The following is a 13,065-nucleotide window of genomic DNA, read 5'->3' as shown; positions in this document are numbered from 1 at the left end:
GTTCTTATGACCAAAGGCAAATGCACTACTGGGCCCGACAGGATCCTTCTACATAAGACCACTACTTTCAAAACCAGGAACTGACCTAATGCACCAAAAACAATACAGAAGAAATGAAAAGACAAAGTAATATGTTCCAAACAAAAGAACAAAACAAAACCACAGAAAACTAAACAAAACAGAGATAAGCCACCTACCTGACAAAGATTTCAAACTAATAGTCAAAGAGATGTTAACTGAACTTGAGAGAAGAATGGATGGACTTCAACAAAGAGAAAATATAAAAAGGAACCATCAGAACTGAAAAATAACTAAAATGAAAAATACACCACAGGGAATCAACAACAGATTAGAGAATGCAGAAGAATAGACAGCAATCTGGAAGACAAGGTAGTAGAAAGCAAGCACAAAACAAAAAAGGACAAAAAAATTTAATAATGATAGCTTAAGGGATCTCTGGAATAATATCAAAAATAGTAACACTGATATTATAAAGGTTCCAGAGAAGATGAAAGAGACAGAATGAGGCATGAAACTTATTTAAAGACATAATAGCTGAAAACTTGCCTAACTTGGGGAAGGAAATAAACATCCAGGTCCAGGAAGCAAAGAAAGCTACAAACAAAATGAACCCAGGGAGGTCCACACCAAGAAATATAATTAAAATGTCAAAAAGTAAAGATAAAGAGAGAATCTTAAATGAAATAAGAGAAAAGCAAATAGTTACATACAAGAGAAATCACATAAAACTATCTGCTGATTTTTCAGGAGAAACATTGTAGGCCAGAAGTAAGTACGTGACATATTCAAAGTGCTAAAGGGAGAAAACTTAAAACTCAGAATAATTTACCCTGCAAGACTATCACTCAGAATTGAAAGAGAATGAGTTTCCTTTTTTTTTTTTTGAGAATGAGTTTCCTAAATAAAAAAAAATAAAAAAAAAAAAAAAAGGAGATCATCACCACTAAGCCATACAAGAAATATTAAAGGGACTTCTTCAAGTAGAAAAGAAAAGGCCATAACAAAGAAAAAAAATAATGAAGGGAAAAAAATTCACTGACGAAAGACAAGACACTAGATCAATCACTATAAAGCTGATATGAAAGTCAAAAAACAAAAGCAATACAATCAATTATATCTACATATTAGGAGGCATATAATACATGTAAAATATGAAAAAATAGATCTTTATGAAAAAATATACATAAAACATGGAGAAAGCAGTAAATGTGTTTTATGAATGTGTTCTAACTTAAGTCACACCCAAATTAATAAAGACTACTATATACTAAATGAACCTCCTGGTAACCACAAACTAAAAACCTATAATAGACACACAAAGAACAAAGAAATACAAACACCACTGGGAAAGTTGTCAAATCACAAGGGAAGATAGCAAGAAAAGAATGTAAAAGAACTACAAAAATAAAAAATAAAATAAAATAAAATGGCCTAGGTACACACCAACCAATAATTACTTTAAATGTAAATGGACTAAATGCTCTAATAAAAAGAAAATATGCTGCCTGAATATATTAAAAACTATCTCTATATTGCTTCAAACCTAAAGACACATACAGGCTGAAAAAGAAGAGATAGAAATAGATATTCCACGCAAATGGAAGCAAACAAAAAGCTGAGGCTGCAATACTTAAGACAAAATAGACTTTAAAACAAGACAAATAACTAACAAGACACAAAGACCAGTAACAAGACACATTACATAATGACATAGGAATCAATAAAAAATATAACATAACAATTGTTAAGTATCTGTGTACCCAGCATAGCATCTGAATTCATAAAAGCAAATATTAACAGACACAAAGGGAGAAAGTAACAGTAACAAGGGAGATATACAATAGTAGTAGTGGATTTTAACACCTCATTTATATCAATGGAGGATTATCCAGACAGAAAATCAATAAGGAAACAGTGAATCTAAAAAACACATTAGACCACATGGACTTAACAGAAATATACAAAATATTTCAAAAATAGCAGATTACACATTCTGTTCAAGTGCACATGGAATGTGCAATATGAGCAATATGAAACTAGAAATGAAAACAAGATAAAAATCTTGGGGAAAAAAATACATATGTGGAGGCTAAACATCATGCTATTAAACAATGAGTGGATCAAGAAGAAATCAAAGAGGAAACCAAAAATTATCTGGAAAGAAATGAAAATGGAAACACAACAGTTCAAATTCTATGGTACACATCAAAGGCAGTTCTAAGACAAAATTTTATACTAATATAGGTCTACTTCAAGAAACAAGAAAAATCTCAAAAAAACAATATAACTTTTTACCTAAAGGAACCAGAAAAAAGAACAAAGCCGAAACTTAGTAGAAGAAAAGGACTAATAAAGCTTAAAATAGAAAGAAGTAACATAGAAACCATAAAAAAAGGAAAAAAAAAATCAACCAAAAAGTGAAAAGCAATAAAGAAAAACCAAAAAAGAAAAAAAAAAAAAAAAACTTAAACTAGATTTGTTAAGAAAAGAAGAAAAGTGAAAAAAGAATGGGGCTCAAAAAAATAAATAAAACCAGGAATGAAAAAGTAACAACTGATACTACAGAAATGCAGAGGATTATAAGAGACCACTACAAAAAATTATATGGCAACAAATTAAAAACCTAGAAGAAATGAATAAATTCCTAGAAACAAGCAACAATCTTCCAAGACTAAACAGGAAGAAACAGAAATTCTGAACAGACCACTACTAGCAACAAAATTAAATGGGTAATCACAAAACTCAACAAAAGTCCAGGACAAGATGGTTTCACAGGTGAATTCTACCCAACACTTTAATAAGAGTTAATACTCATCCTTTCATCCTTTTCAAATTATTCCAAAAAAAAAAAAGAGGACAGAATGCCTCCAAATTCATTCTATGAGGCCAATATTACTCTGACACCAAAACAACTTTTAAAAATTCGTTAAAAGAATCATTCATTCAACAAGAGCAACTGCATTTTATCTCAGGGATGCAAAGACAGTTCAATATACACAAATTAACATGATACATCACATTAACAAAAGATAAAAATTATGTGATTATCTCAACAGATGGAGAAAAAAACTGACAAAATTCAACATCCTTTCATCATAAAAACTCACAACAAAGTGGATATACCTCAACATAATAAAGGCCATATATGACAAACCCACAGCTAACAACATAGTCAATGGTGAAATTCTGAAAGCTATTTTCTAAAATCAAGAACAAGACAAGGGTATCCACTTTTATTCAAACAAGTATTGGAAATTCTGGCTGTGGTAATCAGACGAGAAAGATATCCAAATTGGTAAGGAAGAACTCAAACTATCACTATTTGCAGATGACAACTGCATCCAAAAAACTAAAATAGAGGCACCTGGGTGGCTCAGTCAGTTAAGTATCTGACTCTTGATTTGGGCTTAGGTCATGATCTCATGGGTCACGAGATCTAGCCCCATGTTGGGCTCTACCTTCAGTGGGGAAGCTGCTTCTCTCTCTCTCTATCCCTGCTGGCAGTCTCTAATAAACAAAACATAAAAAACAAACAAACAACAACAACAACAACAAAAAAAAAACTAAGAATAAATTTAACCAAAGAAGTTGAAGACTTGTACTCTGAAAGCTATTAAGACTTTGATGAGGGACCCCTGGGTGGCGCAGCGGTTTGGCGCCTGCCTTTGGCCCAGGGCGCGATCCTGGAGACCCGGGATCGAATCCCACGTCGGGCTCCCGGTGCATGGAGCCTGCTTCTCCCTCTGCCTCTCTCTCTCTCTCTCTGTGACTATCATAAATAAATAAAAATTAAAAAAAAAAAAAAGACTTTGATGAAAGAAATTGAAGACAAAACAAATAAATAGAAAAATATTCTGTGCTCATGGATTGGAAGAATTCATATTCTAAAAATGTCCTTACTACCAAAGGACAAAACAACCTATAGATTCTTTTTTTTTTTTTTTTTTTTTTTTTTTTTTTTCAACCTATAGATTCAATGCAAACTCTACCAAAATGCCAACTGTATTTTTCATACAAATAGAACAAATAATCCTAAAATTTTTATAGGACCACAAAAGACACTGAATAGCCAAAGCAATGTTGAGTAAGGAGAACGAAGCTGAAGGCATCATAATGATTTCAAAGTTTACTACAAAGCTATAGTAATCAAAACAATATGGTATTGATACAAAAATACATCACAGAACCAAATAGCCCAGAAAAAAACTTAATTTTTATATGGTCAACTAATCTATGACAAAGGAGGCAAAAATATACAATAGGAAAAAGACAGCCAAAGAAAGTTACTACATTATGATAAAGGGAACAATTAATAGGATATTACAATTGTAAACATTTATGCACCCAACACTGGAGCACCTAATTATATAAAGCAAATATAAACAGAGCTGAAGCAAGAAGCAGCAATATAGTAATAGCATGAGACTTCAATATCCCACAGTCAACAAAAGATTGATCATTATGATATTCTGATATATAACAAGAAAAACATGCTTGGTCTTCATCCTCAATCCTGAAACCCTTGGAATTTCCTAATGAGAGCAAAAAAAGCGGGGGTGGGGTGAGGGGTGTCTTTTGTTATGTTAATGAAGTAGCTTTCGGAACACACCTGATGGGAACTAGCTGTCAGGAGAACCAACCATGTGTTCAGAAGGTTGAAACTTTCAGTCCTATCCCCTTAACCTCCTGGAAGGAGAGAGAAACTAGAGATTGAATCAATCAATAATAGCTAATGATTTAATCAATCACACACATTTAATAAGGCTTCCATAAAAACCTAAAGAGATTGGGTTTGGAGAGCTTTCAGGTTGGTGAACACATAGAGATTTGGGAGAGTGGCACTCCTGGAGAGAGTATGGAAAACTCATGCTTTCTCTGTATCTTGCCCTAAGTATTTCTTCTATCTGATTATTCCTGAACTATACCCATTTAAAATAAAACTGTAATCAGGGCACCTGGGTGGCTCAGTGGTTGAATATCTCAGGGCGTGATCCTGGGGTCCTTGGATCAAGTCCCTCATCGGGCTCCTTGCTGGGAGCCTGCTTCTCCCTCTACCTCTCTGTGTGTCTCTCATGAATAAATAAAATCTTTAAAATAAAACTGTAATCAAGTAGGTAAAATGTTTCCCAGTTCTGTAAACTCCCCTAACAAATTGTGAACCCAAGGAGGGCCTCAATGGAATCTCTAATCTATAGCTTAGTTGGTCAGAAACACAGGTGACAACCAAGACTTGCTATTGGTAACTGAAGGAGGCAAGAACAGTTTTGTAGGACTGAGTCCTTAACCTATGGAACCTAACATTATCTCCAGCTAGATACTGTCATAAATGAATTTAATTTTATGACACTAATTATAGGACACCAAACTAGTGTTGGAGAATTGCTTGATGGAGAGGGTTGCAGGAGGGAAACATACATCAGAATCAGATATAAAATCAGTAAGATGGGCAGCCCGGGTGGCTCAGCCATTTAGCACTGCCTTTGGCCCAGGGTCTGATCCTGGAGTCCTGGGATCAAGTCACATGTCGGGCTCCCTGCATGGAGCCTGCTTCTCCCTCTGCCTGTGTCTCTGCCTCTCTCTCTCTCTCTGTGTCTCTCATGAATGAATAAATAAAGTCTTTAAAAAAATAAATAAAATAAAATCAGTAAGAAAATATTGGTCTTAACCTCTACAATATATGAGATGGACTTAACAGGCAGAACATGTTACAGAACATTCCAACCAACAACGATGAAACACACAGCCCACATAAATCATTTTCCAGGACAAATTATATGTTAATCCACAAACTAAGTCTTAAATTTTTTTTTAAAGATTTATTTATTTATTCATTCAGAGAGCGAAGAGAGAGGCAGAGACACAGGCAGAGGGAGAAGCAGGCTCCATGCAGGAAGTCCGACGTGGGACTCGATCCTGGGTCTCCAGGATCACACCCCGGGCTGCAGGCAGCGCTAAACCGCTGCGCCACCGGGGCTGCCCTAAGTCTTAAATTTAAGAAGACTTGAGATCAAGTATCTTTTCCAACTACAATGACATTAATTTAAAAATCACGGTGCCTAGGTGGCTCAGTTGGTTAACATCTAACTCTTGCTTTCAGCTTAGGTCATGATCTCAGGATTGTGAGATTGAGCCCCCTGCCCCCCTCAGTCTCCACACTTAATGTGAAGTCAAGTGCTTAGGTTCTCTCCCTCCCTTTTCCTCTGCCCCTCTCCTTGCTCATGCATTTTCTCCCTCCCTATCTACATGAATAAATAAAACCTAAAATCTTAAAACAAACAAACAAACAAACTTAGAAATCATTTGCAAGAAGAAAATTGGAAAACACATTTATGTGGAGACTAAACAACATCCTCCTGAACCACCAACAGGTCAAATAAATTAAAAACAAAATCAAACCATATCTTGAGGCAAATGAGAATGAAAACACAACATACAAAAACTTATGGGATGCAGTAAAGGCAGTTCTTGGTAGCAATAAATGCCTATATTATGAAAAAGAGAAAGAGTTCAAGTAAACAACCTACCTCTACATCTCAAAGAACCAAAACAAACAATAACAACCTAAGCCCAAAGTTAGCAGAAACAAGTCTATAGCACAGCTTGAAAGTAAATGTAATAGATACTAAAAAGACAATACAAAAGATCAATGAAAAAAGGAGTTGATTGTTGAAAACATGCTAATTAACAAACCATTAGCTATATTTATCAAGAAAAAGACATGAGTGAAATTACAAATGGAAGAAAAGACATTACAACTAACAATACAAATAAAAAGCATCATAAGAAACTACTATGAACAATTGTAAACCATAAATTGGACAACCGAGAAGAAATGGATAATTTCTGGAAACACACAATCTACCAAAACTGAGTAATGAAGAAATAGAAAATCTGAACAGGCCAATAATACTAAGGAGACAGAATCAGTATTCAAAATCAACCAGTAAAGAACAAAGACTACATGGCTTTATTGGTAAATTCTACCAACCATTTAAAAAATAATTAGTATCAATCCTTCTCAAACTCTTCCAAAAATACAGAAAAGGAGAGAACACTTCTAAACTCATTTTACCAGACCAGTATTACCCTGATACAAAAACCAAAGACATACAAGGAAGGAAAATCACAGGCCAGTATACCTATTGAACATGAATGCAAAGACCTTCAACATTATATTAGCAAACCAAATTTAACACACTGGCAAAAAAATCCTTCACTGTGATCAAACTGGATTCATTCCACTGATGCAATGATGGTTCACCATATGCAAATCAATGTGATAAACCACATTAACAAAATGATGATTAAAAATCATGTCATCATTTCAATAGCTACAAAAAAGCATTTGCCAAAATTCAACATCCTTTTATCATAAAAACTCCCAACAAAGTGAGTACAGAGAGAACATGCCTCAACATAATAAAGACCATAGATGGCAAGGCTATTGCTAATCTTACATTCAATGATGAAACACTGAAACCTTTTCCTCTGTAATCAGAAACAAAGGTGCCCACTCTCATCACTTTCATTCAACATAGCAAGGAAGTCCTAGCCAAGCAAACAGGAAAGAAAAAGAAATAACATCCGAAACAAAAAAGAGCAAGAAAAATTTTATTTATTTTCAGGTAACATGATATGGACAGAAAACCCTAAAGACTACAGACACACACAAAAAAAAACAAAAAACAAACAAACAAAAAAAAAACTGTTAGAATAAATGAACTTAGTAAAGTTGCAGGGAAGAATATGAATACACAAAAATCAGTTGTTTCTATACACTAACAACCACCTATCAAAAAGAAATTAAGAAAACAATCCTACTTATAATACCCCCCAAAAATAAATACTTAGAATAAATTTAACCAAGGAGATAAAACATCTGTATACTGCAAACTATAACAAACTGGTGAAAGAAACTGAAGAATACTCAAGTAATGGTGAGAAATTTCATGCTCGTGGATTGGAAAAATAAAAATTGATCAATATTGATAAAATGTCCCTACTATTCAAAGTAATCTATAGATTCAATGCAATCCCCATCAAAATTCCAATGGAATTTTTCATAGAAATAGAACAAACAGCCCTAAAATTTTTAAGAAACCACAAAAGACCCCAAATAGCCAAGGCAATCTTGAGAAAAAAGAACAAAGTGAAGGCATCACATTTGATGCAAACTATACAGATCTTCCTTGACTAACACAATGGGTTACATCCTGATAATTACAGACATTGGAAGTTGAAAATACTGTAGTGGAAAATGCATTTAATACACCTAACCTACCAAATTTCACAGCTTAGCCTAGTTTACTTGAAGCCTTCTCAGAACATTTTACATTAACCTATAGTTGGGAAATATAATCAAACAGCCTGTTTCACAATAAAGTGTTGAAAATCTCATGTAATTTATCATATGCTATACTAAACATGAACAAAAAAAATGGTTATATGGGTATAGAATGGTTGTTTGGTTTATCATTGTTTACCATCTTGACTGTGGCTGACTGGGAGCTACAACATGCTGCCACTGCCTAGCATCTTGAGTGAGTATCATACTGCGTATCACTTGCCCAGAAAAAGATCAAATTTCAAAATTCAAAGTATGGTTTCTACTGAATGCATACCAACTTTGCATCATTTTAAAATAAAAAAAATCCTAAGTCAAACCATCATTAGTCAGGAACCATCTAGATTACAAACCTAGGGCAATCAAACAGTATGGTACTACCACAAATACAGACATATAGACTGACATTCTATAAAATAGAGAGCCTAGCATGCATATATGGTCAATTAATTTATGACAAAAAAGCCAAAAAATTATAATGGTGAAAGGACAACAAATTGTCCTAAAATAAATGATAGGGAAAACTGGATGGCCACATGAAAATGAAAATGAAAGTGGACCTCTATCTTACACCACACACTAAAATTCAGTCAAGATGAAATAAAGACTTGAGCATCAGACCTGAAAACATAAAAGTGCTAGAAGAAAACACAGAGGATTAAGCTCATTGATGTTCATCTTGGCAACAATTTTTTTTTGGCTTAAACCAAAAACAAAGACAACAACAAAAACAAAAATAAATAGGATTCCATCAAACTAAAAAGTTCCTGCATAGCAAAAGAAATCATCAACAAAATGAAAAGGCAACCTAACGAATGGGAGTAAATATTTACAAATGTTATATCTGAGAAAGTGTAAATATGCACAATCTGTAAGGAACTCATACTACTCAGTAACACACAAAACAAAAATAACCCAATTTAAAAAGAGGCAAAGAGCAGTTCTTCCTGACCATGGTTCATGGGCAGGGTAGCAGGACCCTTAGCTCACTTCATCCCACAGATACAACTACATAACACCCTCATCAGTGTAAGCAAGCCAGAAGATGATGTAAGACTAGTAGAACAGACTCTCCACAATTAAATGTAGAAAAGAGGCCACATCAAAGAGGGCAGGAAAGGCAGAGATGCAGTCCAGAGCTAAATGGACCTGTGGGACTGAACCTGGAAGGGAGGGACGTTGCCCTTGAGAAGAGGCGAGAGGAAAGTACCCCAAACCAGGCACTCCAGGCATTAGGAACACACACTGGGATGATGAACAGCCATACTTTTGGCTTTGAAAAGCAGAGGGGCATAATTTCATTAGTTCTTACAATCAAGGAGGCTTAACATCTAGAACTTGCAAAATGAGTTGGCTTGCCTCTATGAGAGCCAGGATGGCAAGAAGAAACTGAGTCCCCACCTTTAAAGACATAGAACAACAGCCAAGTGGTGATAGAGCACAAAAATAACAGTTTGAAAAAACACCTACGGTATATGGAAGAGAGATTTGTATACTAATCTCAGTGTGCTGGAGGGGTGGGGATCATTGGGAGATTTTTCTGGTAACAAAAGATCCAGCAGGTGCCATTTCCCTCTCCACCCTGCAACCTAGACCCTTAGACAGCTACAGGGCCACAGCACCAAAACTAGCTACCTAACTTGCAAACGGCATACCTGCCCCTGCTTTACCTGCCTAACTGCCTCCCCGCCCCCCCCCCCCCCCCCCCCCGGCTAGATCCATCCAAAGTGGTGCCACAAGCATGGCAGTGTGGAAGCATCCCCAACAGGGGCAACACCACTCCAAAATAATTCCTGCCCCACAGAGAGGGAAAGATAACCACACACACCAGTCAAACTGTGGCCCAGAAGTAGGATGGGGAAAGGCATCGGGTCTAATAGCAGGCTCTGCCCACTAACAAAAGCTTCTCAGAGGACAACACAGAGAAAGCATTCTGCAGTTCAATGCTATTGCATCACTGATAAATGCCTAGTCTGACTCAACTAAAGCCCAAGGCAGTCCCAGAGAGGCCCACTAAAAACACAGAGACCTAACCTTGCCCACAATAGGCAAAGAAACCCATTGCAGATGACTGGACTGAAGGAAACATTCACTCAACCACAACAGCAGGAGACACACACATACACAGGAGACACCCCTAATGTGCCAGGTTCTACTAAACAGGGTATGTTTGGCTGCAAGGCATTACAAAACCTCTTTTGCATGAGGCCACTACTTTCAAGAGCAAGAGATAAAACTTACTTTCTAACACAAAGAAACAGATACAAGAAGAGACAAAATGATGAGACAGAGGAATATGCCCCAAATGAAAGAACAGGACAAAATCACAGCGAGAAAGCTAAATTAAACCAATAATATACCTAATAGAGAATTTAAAGTAATGGTCATATAGATACTCACTGGACTTGAGAATAGAGTGGAGGACTTCAGTAATACCCTTAACAAGAAGATAGAAAATAAAGAATCAGGGATGAAGAATCAGTAACTAAAAATTAAGAAATACACTAAAGGGAATAAACAGTAGACTAGAAGGACCAGAAGAACAAAACAGCAACCTGGAAGAGAGTAATAGAAAGCAATCAAGCTGAAAAGGAGAGACAAAAAAATAATAATAAAAATGAAAATACACTTAGGGAAGTCAACAACACCATCAAGTGTAATAACATTTGCATTACAAGGATATCAGAAATAGAAGACAGAAAAAAGAGGGCAGAGAATTTATTTAAAGAAATGATAGCTGAAAATTTCCTGAATTTGGGTAAGGAAACAGAAATCCAGATCCAAAAGGCACAGAGTCCCCAACAAAATCAACCCAAGGAGGTCCACACCAAGACACATGATAATTAAAATAGTAAAAAGTAGTGATATAAAGAGAATTTTAAAAGCAGCAAGATATTTAAAATGTTATATAGAAACCTAATGGTGGAACACCTGGGTGGCTCAGTAGGTTGGGCATCCAATTCTTGGTTTCAATTCAGGTCAAGGTCCTGGGGTCATGGGATCAAGCCTCACATCGGACTCTGCACTCAGTGCAGAGTCTGCTTGGGATTCTTTCCTTCTTCTTCAACCCCTTTGCCCATGCCCTATTAGCACATGTACGCTCATGCTCTAAAATAAAATAAAATCTTAAAAAATAAAAACAAAAACAGGATGCCTGAGTGGCTCAGGGGTTAAGCGTCTGCCTTTGGCCCAGGGCATGATCCTGGAGTCCTGGAATCAAGTTCCACATTGGGCTCCCTGTGGGGAGCCTGCTTCTCCCTCTGCCTACATCTCTTCCTCTCTCTCTCTCTGTCTCTCATGAATAAATAAATAAAATCTAGAGAACAAAACAAAAACTTCAGGGGAACCAAAAATCAAAACCCAGTAATAGATACGCAAAAACAAAGAAAAAGGAACTCAAGGATATCACTAAAGAAAGCCGGCAGATCATGAGAAAAGAGCAAGGAACAGAAAACTACAAAAACAATCATAAAACAAGAAACAAAATGGTAATACCTATCAATAATTACTTTGAGTGTAAATACACTAAATGCTCCAATCAAAAGACACAGCTGATTAAATGGGTTAAAAAAGCAAGACCTGGGACACCTGGGTGGCTCAGCGGTTTAGCACCTGTCTTTGGCTCAGGGCATGATCCTGGAGTCCCGGGCTCGAGTACCATATCAGGCTCCCTGCATGGAGCCTCCTTCTCCCTCTGCCTGTGTCTCTGTCTCTTTCTCTCTATTTGTCTCTCATGAATAAATAAAATCTTAAAAAGAAAAAAAAAAAAGCAAGACCCATCTATACGCTGCCTACAACAGACTTATTTCAGACCTAAAGACACATGTAGATTGAAAGTGAAGGAAAGGAGAAGCATTTATCATCCAAATGTCAGTGAAAAGAAACTAGGGTAGCAATACTTACATCAGAAAAAAAGAGACTTTGGGCACCTGAGTGGCTCAGTGCATTAGGCATCTGCCTCTGGCTCAGGTCATGATCCTAGAGTCCTGGGATCAAGCCCCACATCAGGCTCCCTGCTCAGTGGAGAGCCTGCTTCTGCCTCTGCCCTTCACCCACTCATGCATATTATCTCTCTCTCAAATAAATAAATAAAATCTTTTTTTAAAAAAAAGGGAAAAAGATTTTAAAACAAAGACTGTAACAAAACACAAAGAAGAATCCTATATTAATCATAAAGGGAACAATCCATAGGGAAAATATAACACTACAAATACTTATGCACCCAACATGGGAGCATCCAAATATGTAAAGCAGTTAATAACAAACATAAAGGGGGCACCTGGGTGGCTCAGTTGGTTAAGTGTCTGCTTTCAGCTCATGTCATGATCCCAGGGTCCTGGGATCGAGTCCTCCATCAGGCTCCCTACGCCGTGGGAACCCTGCCTCTGCCCCTGCCTTGCTCTTTCTCTGTCTCTCCTGAATAAATAAATAAAATTTTAAAAATAACAAACACAAAGGAAGTAACTGATCATAATACAATAATGGTAGGGGACTTTAACAATCCACTTACATCAATGGATAGATCATCCAAGCAAAAAATCAACAGGAAACAGTGGCTTTGAATGACACATTGGATCAGATGGATCTAACAGATATATTCAGAACATTACTCTCCAAAACAGCAGAATGCATATCTTTTCAAGTGCACATAGAATATTCTCCAGAAGAGATCACATATTAGGCCACAAAACAAGTCTCAA

The 13,065-nt window shown here is 36.3% G+C and overlaps 1 protein-coding gene across 38 annotated transcripts in view; it reads right to left on the bottom strand.

Annotated features, from left to right (window-relative positions):
• Positions 1-13,065, bottom strand: part of C27H12orf40 (chromosome 27 C12orf40 homolog) — a 120,186-nt gene that overhangs the window by 92,652 nt on the left and 14,469 nt on the right. The window lies entirely within an intron of this gene.

Source organism: Canis lupus, chromosome 27 (genome assembly GCF_011100685.1).
Source record: "Canis lupus familiaris isolate Mischka breed German Shepherd chromosome 27, alternate assembly UU_Cfam_GSD_1.0, whole genome shotgun sequence".
Taxonomy (NCBI): Eukaryota; Metazoa; Chordata; class Mammalia; order Carnivora; family Canidae; genus Canis; species Canis lupus.
The sequence above is the reverse complement of the archived record's forward strand: the minus strand, read 5'-3'. Positions and strand labels throughout refer to the sequence as shown.